Genomic DNA, 12,702 nt, shown 5'->3' with positions numbered 1-12,702 from the left:
TGAGAGTGGTGTTGGGACGGCATATTCTGGCAGGTCACTGATGATCCTATTTGCTCCTGAGATAATGGCAATCTTTGGAATCAACTAAAATCCACTATAGGTGAATTTGGGCAAAAGTCAAGAGGGAGATTTTATATTTCGCCCTTTTAAGCAAAATGCCACTCACCAAGAACAGGATGATTTGATACAACTATATTCCACAACTGCACTGAAAAAGCATAAAATACAGTGGAGTTTATTTTTAGAAGAGGAAAAATAATAAATATTTTTCTGGGTAAGAAAAATAAACTTAAGACCAGAATATAATGAATTATTTCTTGAATTATTATCTTATATAGTAAATTTATTGTGTTTAAAGAATTTGGGATTTTTTTCTTTTTATAAAACAAGATAAAATTACTGATTTTTTTATGTGCAATCTTGTTCTCTAGACATGGTAAGTCAGATGTTGGGATACTGTTGTTATATTTACAAAAATATTAATGGACATTTCTGCAATGTCTAAAATGTAGTAGCATGCAAAGATTTTAAGTGCAATGCACAAAAAAAGATGATTTGATGAATCAATTAAAAAATACAAAAGCACACTCCAATGTAATATATCACAGATGTTAGACTATTTTAAAATCAAAGGTTCTTTATTGGTTCAATGAATAACATCCATATTACCTTTCCATTGCACAAGAGATTCTTTATGGTGGAAAAAGGTTCTTTACATCAATAAAATGTTTTTCACAGTAAGAAAAAAAAAAAAAAAACCTCAAGTTGTTCCAAGCCTGTATGAATTTCTTTCTTCAGCTGAACACAAAAGGTATTTTCAAAAACCAAACAGTTCCATAGTATCCATAGTGAAGGAAAGATTGATTTGGTTACCAACATTCAGAAGATACAGAGTATTTTGATGACTTTTGATGTAAATGATGACAGACTTTTCACTTTTGGGTGAACTATCCTTTGGGCTGCTATAGCAGTTGTGCAAAAAAAAAAAAAAAACTTTGAAACCTTTCTTTTTAAAGAGTGTACCTCAATGTGCTTGTCCTTCAATAGAGTGTATGATGAAGTACATATTAAATATCCTGTTTTGCAGTTGAAATGAATCAGTCTGTGATCTCTCAGTGCTGCAGAAAATGCATGAGGCAGATTCTCTCTCTCTTTTTCTTCTGGAAGTTATTTCACTCTCCCAGAGTAATGGGTCTCTGTATGGGGTCCATATGGTTACAACGGGGCAAGCTAGAGAAGAAAGGATTGGGGGGAGTTGGGGGAGGGGAGGGGAGGGGAGGGGGGGGGGTGTGTGACACACATTTTAATGAAAACTCACAATGACTCCTGCACACCTGTGTTACTCCTACATGAGACTAAGCCAAATGTGGTTCACTTCTCTAGCAGAAAAGCAGCTTATAAGGTAGAAATTAACGTTTCCTTCTAATCATCATTTTTACTTTTAGGATTTTATATTTGGATTTTACATTTGTATTTGTATGTGGTGCTGCCTGTGTCATCGGTTCAATGACTGACATGTCATTGTTGTGTCTGATCATAATATGTTGTGTGTTTCTCCATTATACAGTGGTGAAAATTATTCTGAATCTCTGAATAGTTGAGCAATTGGGCTAGAAATCTGACAGATATGATAAAATAGTCCGTAATGAGATACTTTTGAAAACCATATAAAAAAAGAAAACATTTCCAATACAGCGGGTTGACAGATTGACGGAATTTCACAATAATTTATGACTGAGGTGTTGTCAGGGAAACTGCCTCTCTGCAACTTCCCCAAAAGACAAAAACACTTTGAACAAGTATTCTACCTGTCTATCATCTTTTCTTCGACCCAGTGTGAAAATTTATTTATTTATGGGCTGTTTATCTATTAGTACATTCATTATTTCATTTATTTATTTATACTCTTCTTTACTGGGAATTTTGACCTGCTTAAAAAGAGAGTGTGAAGAGTTGGAACACTTCAAACATTTCAGGATCTGCATCATAATCATCTCAAAAGAATTTAAAGCTTTAGAACCAAAGTGCAATATCATGTGGAATATCATTTATGCACCTATTTTAAATCATAAACATTTACAAATTAGTTTAGATATATTCCATCAGATATTAACGGCAATTAGTGTGACAAGTCACTTTGCAATTAATAGAGGACAATTGCATACCCAGAAGGCTCTGTGCTGTTCTTTAGTCATATACATCCCTGCTTCCCATTATAGTCATGCAGCACACAGTGAAGTTCTTGTATTCAGCAACAAATACTCTGAAAAACAGCCACACAGTCTGGACTGTGGTCGCCACAACATTTATAATATTTATTAGAGGCTCATCCTAAGTTAAACCGTTACCCAACTGGACTGAAGCACTGCAATCTGACTGGTTACGCCTGAACGCTCAAGGTCAAGTTTTTGAAAACAGCATGTTATCAGAGCTGGGAAGGGTAAGCAGAGCAAATCTTTTCTGCAAGGTAAAGCCTCTAGGGGCCTATTACAGGCTTCTGATTGGAGTGGCTTGTCATGCATTCAGTCTGTTTATTCTCCTCAGCTATCTTTTAAATAATGCACATCAGCATCAGGTGAGTCCTGGATGTTTGTGGGTCACAATGCAGTTACACGGGGATAATGATTATTGATCTTCTGAAACTACAAGAATCGTGGAATAATTTCTTAAATTCTAACATCTCATTAAATAGGTTCTTGCAACAAACACCAATGCAAAACGTGTTTGTTGCTAATCTTGCTATCCATCCGGATGGATGGATGGATGTGTAACAGACGTAGGCCAGTAAGAACTGTGCGTGTAAACCTCACCCCCTGGCCTCAAGAGGCCGGAGACCCCGGTTCGAATCCTGTAGGACCATTTACATTTGGTGCTGTGACCCGGATGGGAGTCTAATAATTATTAGGGACCCCCCCATAAGAATTTATTTTTGGATTTTGGGGGGTCCCCGACAAATATATTTTAACATTAAAAATTATTGTGAAAATGATAGGTCTTTAGTGACGTTTTATATTTATAACAGTAATTAATTTATTTCCTAGCGCGAGGCAGCAATCAGGGCAGCTATTAGCTGATCGAGTTCCTATACAGCGTCACAGATTGTTGTTGTGGTGCTCCCGCAGACACGTACTGTAGCTGAATGCGGCAAAACGAAACCTCACAAAGAGTGAAATCCTGAATGAAAATCCTGTAAGTGCTTCGATTATGTAATATCTCCATAATTGCTTATAGTATTAAGAGTTCGAGTTCCTATATCAAACGTTGCATTAACTAGATACCCAGTGTAATGATTAGTTACGTTTGTCAACGTTTCTTGCTAGCTGTATGCATACTCATATGTATTTTTTTCTCACAATTGCGAGTTTACATCTCACAATTCTGACTTTTTATCTTTAGAATTATGTGATATAAAGTCGCAATTGCAGGTTATAAAGTCAGAATTGCGTGATATAAAGTCGCAATTGTGTGTTAAGTCAAAATTGCGTGATATAAAGTCGCAATTGCGTGTTATAAAGTCAGAATCATGAGATATAAATTCGCAATTGCGAGAAATATACTTGAAATTCTGACTTTTTTTCTTAGAATTGCATGTTTAAATCTCGGATATTCTGACTTTATAATACGCAATTGGGAGATATAAAGTCAGGATTGCATGATATAAAGTCGCAATTGCGTGTTATAAAGTCAGAATTGTGAGATATAAACTATTCTGAGAAAAAAAAAAAAAGTCTGTCTTTTTTTCCTTAGAACTGGACTTTATATCTCACAATTGTGAGAAAAGATGTCAGAATTGCGTGATATAAAGTCGCAATTGCGAGAAAAAAAGTCAGAATTCTGACTTTATAAGACGCAATTGCGACTTTATTTCATGCAATTCTGACTTTATATCTCGCAATTCTGACTTTATAACACGCAATTGCGACTTTATTTCATGCAATTCTGACTTTAAATCTCGCAATTCTGAGAAATAAAGTCAGAATTGCGAGATGTAGCCTATACTCACAATTGTGAGATAAAACGTTGCAATTATATTTTAAAATGTTTTATTCTGTGGCGGAAACAAGCTTCCATAGCAGACCTAGCAGCTAGACTAGTTATTCAAAGCTAGCTTAACAACCTACTTGTCCAGTCAGTGATTACGAAAGATAACCAGGACTTAATTCAAGTCTGTGAGTTGATTAAAGTGAATGTGATTTGAGCATGAATGAGTATATAAATGAGAGCTTGGTAAGCTATCAAGGAAGCTAATATTATTTTTCTTAATTTAGAATCCTGCATCATGGAGAGAAAAAGAGGAAAAAGAACTTGTAACTTTGTTGCTCCAGAGTTAGAGGTTTACCTGTTAGATTATAGCCACTTCTCCAGACACCACTACAATACTGGGCCTAGCCCAAACCATGAAAAACATCCCACGACCATTATCAACATTGGTCCATATAATTTTGCCTACAGTATATAGTGTAGCAAGGTAGTCTTCAGAATGTTTAATAATTTAATAATTACATTTTAGGGGACCCCCCAAGAGTCCTAAGTCATTTCGAACCCTGCCGGAGACTCCGGTTCGAATCCTGCTCAGAGCGGGTCAAGTAGGATCAGTTACGGATGGATGTGTGTGCATCATTTATCACTTATCAATACATGCATCATCTGGAAACTGGAAGTTTCTAGTAATCCTGAAGGCCTTGATTAGCTGGTTCAGGAGTGTTTAATTGAGGTTGATGCTAAACACTGTAGCACAGTGGCTGTCCAGGAACTGAATTTGACACCCCTAATTTAGGTGCTTTTATCTCATTGCAAGTAATGTTGAATAAATTTTACTTTATTGTGGTTTTGGCATTCTCAGTAATAGTACGACCTCATCATTCACGCATATGAATTCGTACGATTTGTCTAAACCCCAGTGACAGGTAGGTCTAGGGGTGGGGTAAGGGGTAGGTAATTTGTACAAATTCGGTAACTCGTAAAATATGTACGATTTAGCAAAACTCTAACAAATTTGTATGAATTAGACACCTTGTAAAATACGTACAAATTGCCGTGAGATCAGGTTGGAAACAGCTAGTATTACACATGGAACTCTCTCGAAAACTTTAAGCACGTTTTTACTATTACAGCTCTTAAGGTTAACTAATCGTGAAAAGTCTTGATTATAGAATTATATGTAGATTTATAGCATTATATTTAGATAGTGGCAAGGAAAATTTGATTTCTCAGTTCATGACCCCTTTAATCCAGTCAGTTGGGGTCGACATGAAATGGAAATTCGCACTATTCATCCTGTATATTATCTAAAAACATCTTACTGATTTTATTGTGAACAATTGTTGACGTTAGCCAGACTTCAGTCATTTAGGACACTTAAATCCCACCCCTTACAATCGACTGCAAGCTCACATTTAGATCTGCCTCAATACAAGCAACAACCAATGGATAGAACCAAGTACCCACTACCCACCCGACATTTTTTCGATAATCTGTTTTACTCTGATGTGTCACAATGCAATAGAAAAGATCCGTTGCTACTTCTGTTTCATTGCAACCACGCATTTGCTGATTCTGCATCAGAACTCTGAAAGTCATCCACACAGAAAGATGGCAAAAGCATACAAAGAGAATATGTGATCATGTTTCTCATTACCCATGCTGAGCTTCAGAATCAATGGCTTCCTGAGCAGCAGATGAGCGGAGGTTAAATCTGCAGGCCTTCTCAGGGATCTGGTTGATTTTAATGCCACCTGGGTGAGGAGATGAAGCAGCATCAGCGCTGCAGAGGCCAAGCTCTGATCTCATCCCACAAAGATGACACAGCTCTGCTCCCTGATGAGATGAAGATACACTCTCTGGCCCTGGGATGAGGAATCATGGGATCACATGGAAATACATCACAGTAAAAAAAGGCAGGAAACATCTTAGATCTAGACGAATCCTTCTATTTTAAGGTACAAAGTAAATATGACTCATTTTTTCACACCCAAGTGTGCAAAAGCTTTTTCCTGTTTTTGCAATTTTACACTTCTAGAACAATGCTTCCTGATGGGATGTTTTTACACAGATTTTAACACAATGGTTTATTACAATGGACCATTTTAACAATGACATTTCGGATTTAATTTAGCAGGTTAAATTTAGTAAAATAATCAACCCTGCTACAATGGAGTTCATGTCACTTAACAACAGCTTTAGCAACATCCCCAAGATTAGTGATAGCATTTCAGTTGCAAATCACTTCAGTTAGTAGTGTAGAGAGTGTGATTATTTTTTGTTTCATTTTCTAGATTGTTTGTTGAATGAATGTGTTAAGTTCTGGCTGAGGATAAAGATGTGAGGCGGATCTAAAAATGCACTGTGTACCTTATTAAACAAAACAAAAGAGAGTAATCCAACATCAAGATGAGAAAGGCACAACCAACGGCAGACAATAAGCGAATGAAACTGAGGGCATGATATACAAAAGTAATAAAAGGAATAAAACGGGGAACAGGTGTGTGAAATCAATGAAACAATGAGAAACCATGACAACCAATGATAACATGCTAGACACCAGGGCTGTCCAACAAGCCACGCCGCTCTCACGCCCCCCCATGTTCTCAAGCAGTGAAAAATACATCGCGGAGCAGAGAGGACACTGACAACGCGCTGACAGACAGGACAGAACAGGTTACTTTTGATATGAAACAAAGTCTCAACTTTCAAATTTGTTCATTTTTAAAGGAATTTAAACAATAAATACCGTTCTGTGGCTCTTTAATGTGTCTGACAGATTGCTGTAGAGCCTCAGTTAAAGCTGCTCGTGAACCGATCATCTCTTCCTTCTAATTTATAGCAACAAATAAACATGAATGAACATAAGAAGGAATGTTGTTTTAACCGCGGAAAGACATCAGAACACTCCATTTTTTCAAGTTCAAATCCTCCAACGTTTAATCTACTAACTCTCCTGACTGCTTTGTCGGACAAAAATGGCGGATTATGATTGGTCAGATTGCCTGTAAATCAAACTCCCTGTGAAGGGTCAATTACTTCACAACCGCTAAAAAAGTATGTTCTATATAGTATGGGTGTGTGTAGTATGAATGTAATCTGGACGTACTGCAGTCACCATGTTGTAATTATCATGTGATCTGCTACGTTGCTTCACTGCCATTCACAAATGCTCTCCCGTGGCCTCATGGGAGCACTTCAGAATCCCGCCGGAAGTAGTAGGTCATCCGGGTACTATTTGCCTACTTTTTTATGAGTACTGTGAATTCAGACATGTCACATACAGTGAGGAGAACAAGTATTTGATACACTGCCAATTTTGCAGGTTTTCCTAGAGGTCTGTAATTTTTATCATAGGTACACTTCAACTGTGAGAGACGGAATCTAAAACAAAAATCCAGAAAATCACATTGTATGATTCTTAAATAATTAATTTGCATTTTATTGCATGACATAAATATTTGATCACCTACCAACCAGTAAGAATTCTGGCTCTCACAGACCTGTTAGTCTTTAAGAAGCCCTCCTGTTCTCTACTCATTACCTGTATTAACTGCACCTGTTTGAACTTGTTACCTGTATAAAAGACATCTGTCCACACACTCAATCAAACAGACTCCAACCTCTCCACAATGGCCAAGACCAGAGAGCTGTGTAAGGACATCAGGGATACAATTGTAGACCTGCACAAGGCTGGGATGGGCTACAGGACAATAGGCAAGCAGCTTGGTGAGAAGGCAACAACTGTTGGCGCAATTATTAGAAAATGGAAGAAGTTCAAGATGACGGTCAATCTCCCTCGGTCTGGGGCACCATGCAAGATCTCACCTCGTGGGGCATCAATTATCATGAGGAAGGTGAGGGATCAGCCCAGAACTACACGGCAGGACCTGGTCAATGACCTGAAGAGAGCTGGGACCTCAGTCTCAAAGAAAACCATTAGTAACACATTACACCGTCATGGATTAAAATCCTGCAGTGCACGCAAGGTCCCCCTGCTCAAGCCAGCGCATGTCCAGGCCCGTCTGAAGTTTGCCAATGACCATCTGGATGATCCAGAGGAGGAAAGGGAGAAGGTCATGTGGTCTGATGAGACAAAAATAGAGCTTTTTGGTCTAAACTCCACTCGCCGTGTTTGGAGGAAGAAGAAAGATGAGTACAATCCCAAGAACACCATCCCAACCGTGAAGCATGGAGGTGGAAACATCATTCTTTGGGGATGCTTTTCTGCAAAGGGGACAGGACGACTGCACTGTATTGGGGGGAGGATGGATGGGGCCATGTATTGCGAGATCTTATGTTATTGCGAGGAAAACCTGCAAAATCGTCAGTGTATCAAATACTTGTTCTCCCCACTGTATATATACACAATCACGGAATGAGTTACAGCAGATTTCTAGTTCCCAGCATGATTTGCTTCTAACTGTTAAAGGATAGTAAATGTTCAAATTAAATGTTATTTCATGTGTTTTTGCTCAATATTAATATAGGGGGAGATCTGGTAGTGTTTAATGTGCAATTATTTTGGAATTTAAAAGGGTATACCATGGTGCTGAAGAGTAGAGCCTGTAGTTAGATTGACAATTGGCCGGACATTATTAAGACTATACAGTATGTTACTTTATTTAAAAATATTACCACAATTCAAAATAACTTTTCTATTTTAATATATTTTAAAATGTCCTGTGATGATAAAGCTGAATTTTCAGTATCATTACTCTTCAGTGTCACATGATCCTTCAGAAATCATTTTAATATGCTGATTTGATGTTCAAGAAACATATCTTATAAAAAACATTTGTGCTGCATAATATTTTAATAAACTGTGATACATTGTTTTTCAGGATTCTTTGATGAATAGAAAGCTCAACCAAACGGTCTTTAAATTGAAATAGAAATCTGTTGTGATGTGAAAGCGTTTCCTGTCGCCTTTGATCAATTTAATGTGTCTTTGCTGAATAAAAGTATGAATTTCTTTTAAAAAAAATCTTACTGAAACTTTTGAAAGGTAGGGTTTTTTCCTGTTAAACCATACTCCTGTTATCATCTATTTAATTTTAACTCTGCATAGACCTTATGTAGCCCTTTCTGTTTTCCAGTTTGTGTTTTCACAGCATGAAGGTAAGATCTTATGAATGAACTGCTCGTTTTTACATCTTCCCGGTCTAATGACACTTGTTATGACATCCGATTCAAACATTACAATTCTCATGATAACTTTTGCTAACTCTACAATAAGTAAATCTACTTCACCAGCTAATTACTCTTCGACAGCGATGCCATAGAAATATACAGAGCTACCAAAAAGAAAAAAACGCAAGTTCAAACACCAAATTCGAAAGATGGCTGTGCGCTTGTTTCTCTAGTGCATAAGGTGTAAGTATCAGTTCCAGGCCACAGAAACTGTCAGAAAGATTTAATTTGCAGAATATTTCAGCTTCCCTATCCCTTAGGCATCCCTTAGGAATTTATAGTATTTATGCTGTAACTTCTAAATATCTAGGACTAGGATGTAGCCTAACAAAACAGTCCACATAGAGCCAAATAAAACCTTTTTGAAGTAAACATGGTGTGTTCACAGTTCACACATGACATACACTTCACACTCAGCTCAAATCTCCAGTGTTCATGGGTAAAACCGTACTCACTTTGCCATGCTGACATATTTCTGCGGAGGAACTATTAATCACAGAGCCAGTTCTTATACTGTGATGTTTTTCTTGTCAAAGTGTACCCAATGTTTTGCATTCTTAACCATTCGATCAATATGGTACCTATAGGAACAGCACCTTGCTGCAGCAACAATTAATTCATGGCTGTCTAGTTCAACATTGCATTGTGGTGAATGTGACTTCCTTTTAGTGCTAAAAGGCAGCAGAAGAAGCACCACAATAAATGGTTTTGTTGCACAAGTAGCTGATAACTCACTTTTTATAACAACAAAGAGTTAGACAGAATAAACAGAAAACCATGCAAATAATTTCATGTTTCATTAGGAGGCAACTATGAAATATTACATTAATTTTTATAGATTTTTAATTACTATTAAATTCTTTAGGATTATTTTATATTACTAAGTTTACTTTTAAATAGTGACAATGTATCTATCCCAAAAAAAAAAAAAAAAAAAAATGCAATAATATGCATGAAATATGATTTGCGCTGACAAATAACATATCCCTTCCTAATCTCCCAGTGCTCACGCACCTGACTACACTTCTAGAACAATCTCTGCTTTACAGCATTTGTGTTGGTGGTTTGTTTTGCTCTGTTCACTTGTGTATTTCTATGTGAGTTTGAACAGCTGTGTTTCAGGTTTGTTTACTTTTCTCTGACAAGCCTGACTAACAGAGGCACCGTTTTACTGAAACAGAGCCATTTGATGATCATATAAAAAAGGGGATTCTTGGTGCAAAATGCCTTCTTGATTTGGTATTGGGCATCAAAAAGGGGAAATATGCTGAAGACGATTAGCTTCGCTTGACTACACAGTCAGAAAACACATAGAAGCTAAAAACAACAAAAGCAGTTGTTGCACATAGTTCAATCACTATAGTCTTTGAGAACATACTGGTCTGTTTTGTCCCCTTTTCAGTTACCAAGGCAGATTTATTGTGCAAAACATCTTATGCATGCATGCCAGTGGGTTTTACCAACACTCCTCCCATTTATGAGCAAAATATAATTACGGCCTTTCTTCTCCAGCCAACACTTTTCTCTTATAATTTTAAACATGCAAAGTTCTGTCCTGTTTCATGCCTTGAAATAATTTCCCCTTGTCAAAACATTGGACATATAATCCACACTTTGTGTTTCACAAGGTAGTCGGCAAAGTGCAGGTGCAGAGGATTAATTCCTGCTGCCAATCCAGAACACCCATGGAGGATAGACCTTCACAACCTCGCCCTCACCTGAAGCTGGATATCATTATTATCCAGGATCAAGCCTGAGCATTAACCACCAGAAGGCATTTCTTGATTGAGTATTGACAACCCGCCGCTGCCTGCAACTTTTTTGGATTGACTTGTTGTTAGGAGATGCCTGTCAAGGGATCAATTGAGCTGATGCAAGCGAGCATCTCTTCTTTTTCACCACACACATTTCAGAGGTCAAATAATTCCACAGGCATAGTGGTAATAATCTTTTTTTAATTTATGCACTTTTCTGTAATTACTGGTGAAGATTAGATTTTTGTTACACTTATTTCAACAAAAAATTAAATTCTGTCACCATTTACTCACCCTCAAGTTATTTCAAACCTGTATGAATTTCTTTCTTCTGCTGAACAAGACAATATTTGGAAGAATATTGGTAACCAAACAGTTGATGGGCCCCACTGACTTCCAAAAAATACTATGGAAGTCAATGGGGCCCATCAACTCTTTGGTCACAGATATTCTTAAAAATATCTTCTTTTCTAAATTCATACAGATTTAAAACAACTTGAGGGTGAGTAAATGGCAAAATAATTTAAAATTATTCTGTGAAATAACCCTTTAAAGGAACACGCCACCGTTTTTTGAAATAGGGGTTATTCACCGTCTCCCCTACATTTAGATAGGTGGGCAAACACATTTTTGTCTCACTGCATGCATTGTCTTAGCATTGTCTTAGACAGGCGAAGCACTACTTGGGCACAGAGATATCACGCAACACCTGAAATCCGCTATCTCTGCGCCCAAGATATCTGATATCTCTGCACCCAAGTAGCAGTGCTTCGCCTGTTCTTCACCCCAATATAGTCCCAAGTCAATATCTGCCTAGGAAATCGCCTAGTCTTAATTTGCATTGCTATTTGTACTCGTTGTGAATACGCAGGCCACAAGAAGTAATTATTTTTTTATCACTTTTACTCACGACATGCTATTCGGCAACAAAGGATTCCATTCATTATGCTAAGCTAAGCTAGCGACACTGCCAGACTAAGACAATGCATGCATTGAGACAAAAATGCGTTTGCCCACCTATCTAAATGTAGGGGAGACGGTGAATAAGCCCTATTTTAAAAAACGGTGGTGTGTTCCTATAAAATCAAAAGGATAAACTCTGAATAATGTACTGGCTACTCTTTTCCATGCAAATACAATGAATCTTTCAATCCTCAAAAAGGAATCAAAATCACCAAAACAAAAAGTGTCCATACGACTCATGTGCTATGACTTAAGGTTTTTTTTTGTTTTTGTTTTTTTAGTCACTGATAATCTCCAGTGAGTTGCTCTGTGTCCAGATCACTGAATGAGTGAGTTGAACTCAAGAACCAGATCAGTTAATTTAGTGAACGAATCATTCACACTGGTGTTTCAAACTGAAATGAAAAACAATCTAAATAGTTATGATTTTAAAGAACTACTTTTTTTGTTCATACAGGTTTGGAATGATATGAGGATGAGTAAATGATGACCGAATATTTGCAGTATGTATGACTGATCTATACATTTAATCAAATACGTTAACAGTCACTATATATTTCCTAAATATTAAATAAATAAAAAATCAAACAGCTTTGTGTAAATACCATATTTTATATGTTTGTTTTTTGTTACAGTTGTTGTTGTTTTAAAATTCCTGAACTTAATGAGTATGTTTTCCCTATTAGTTTAGGATTATAAACTGGGAGCATACACTTATGTGCTATGAGACTGTAATGAGCTGAAGGACATCTGAGGGCAAATGCATTCAGCGTCTGTCAGCCCCCTCCCCGACTCCATTACGCGGCTCATT

Source organism: Squalius cephalus, assembly GCF_949319135.1.
Source record: "Squalius cephalus genome assembly, chromosome: 7".
Classification (NCBI taxonomy): domain Eukaryota; kingdom Metazoa; phylum Chordata; class Actinopteri; order Cypriniformes; family Leuciscidae; genus Squalius; species Squalius cephalus.
This window is presented reverse-complemented; position numbering follows the sequence as displayed.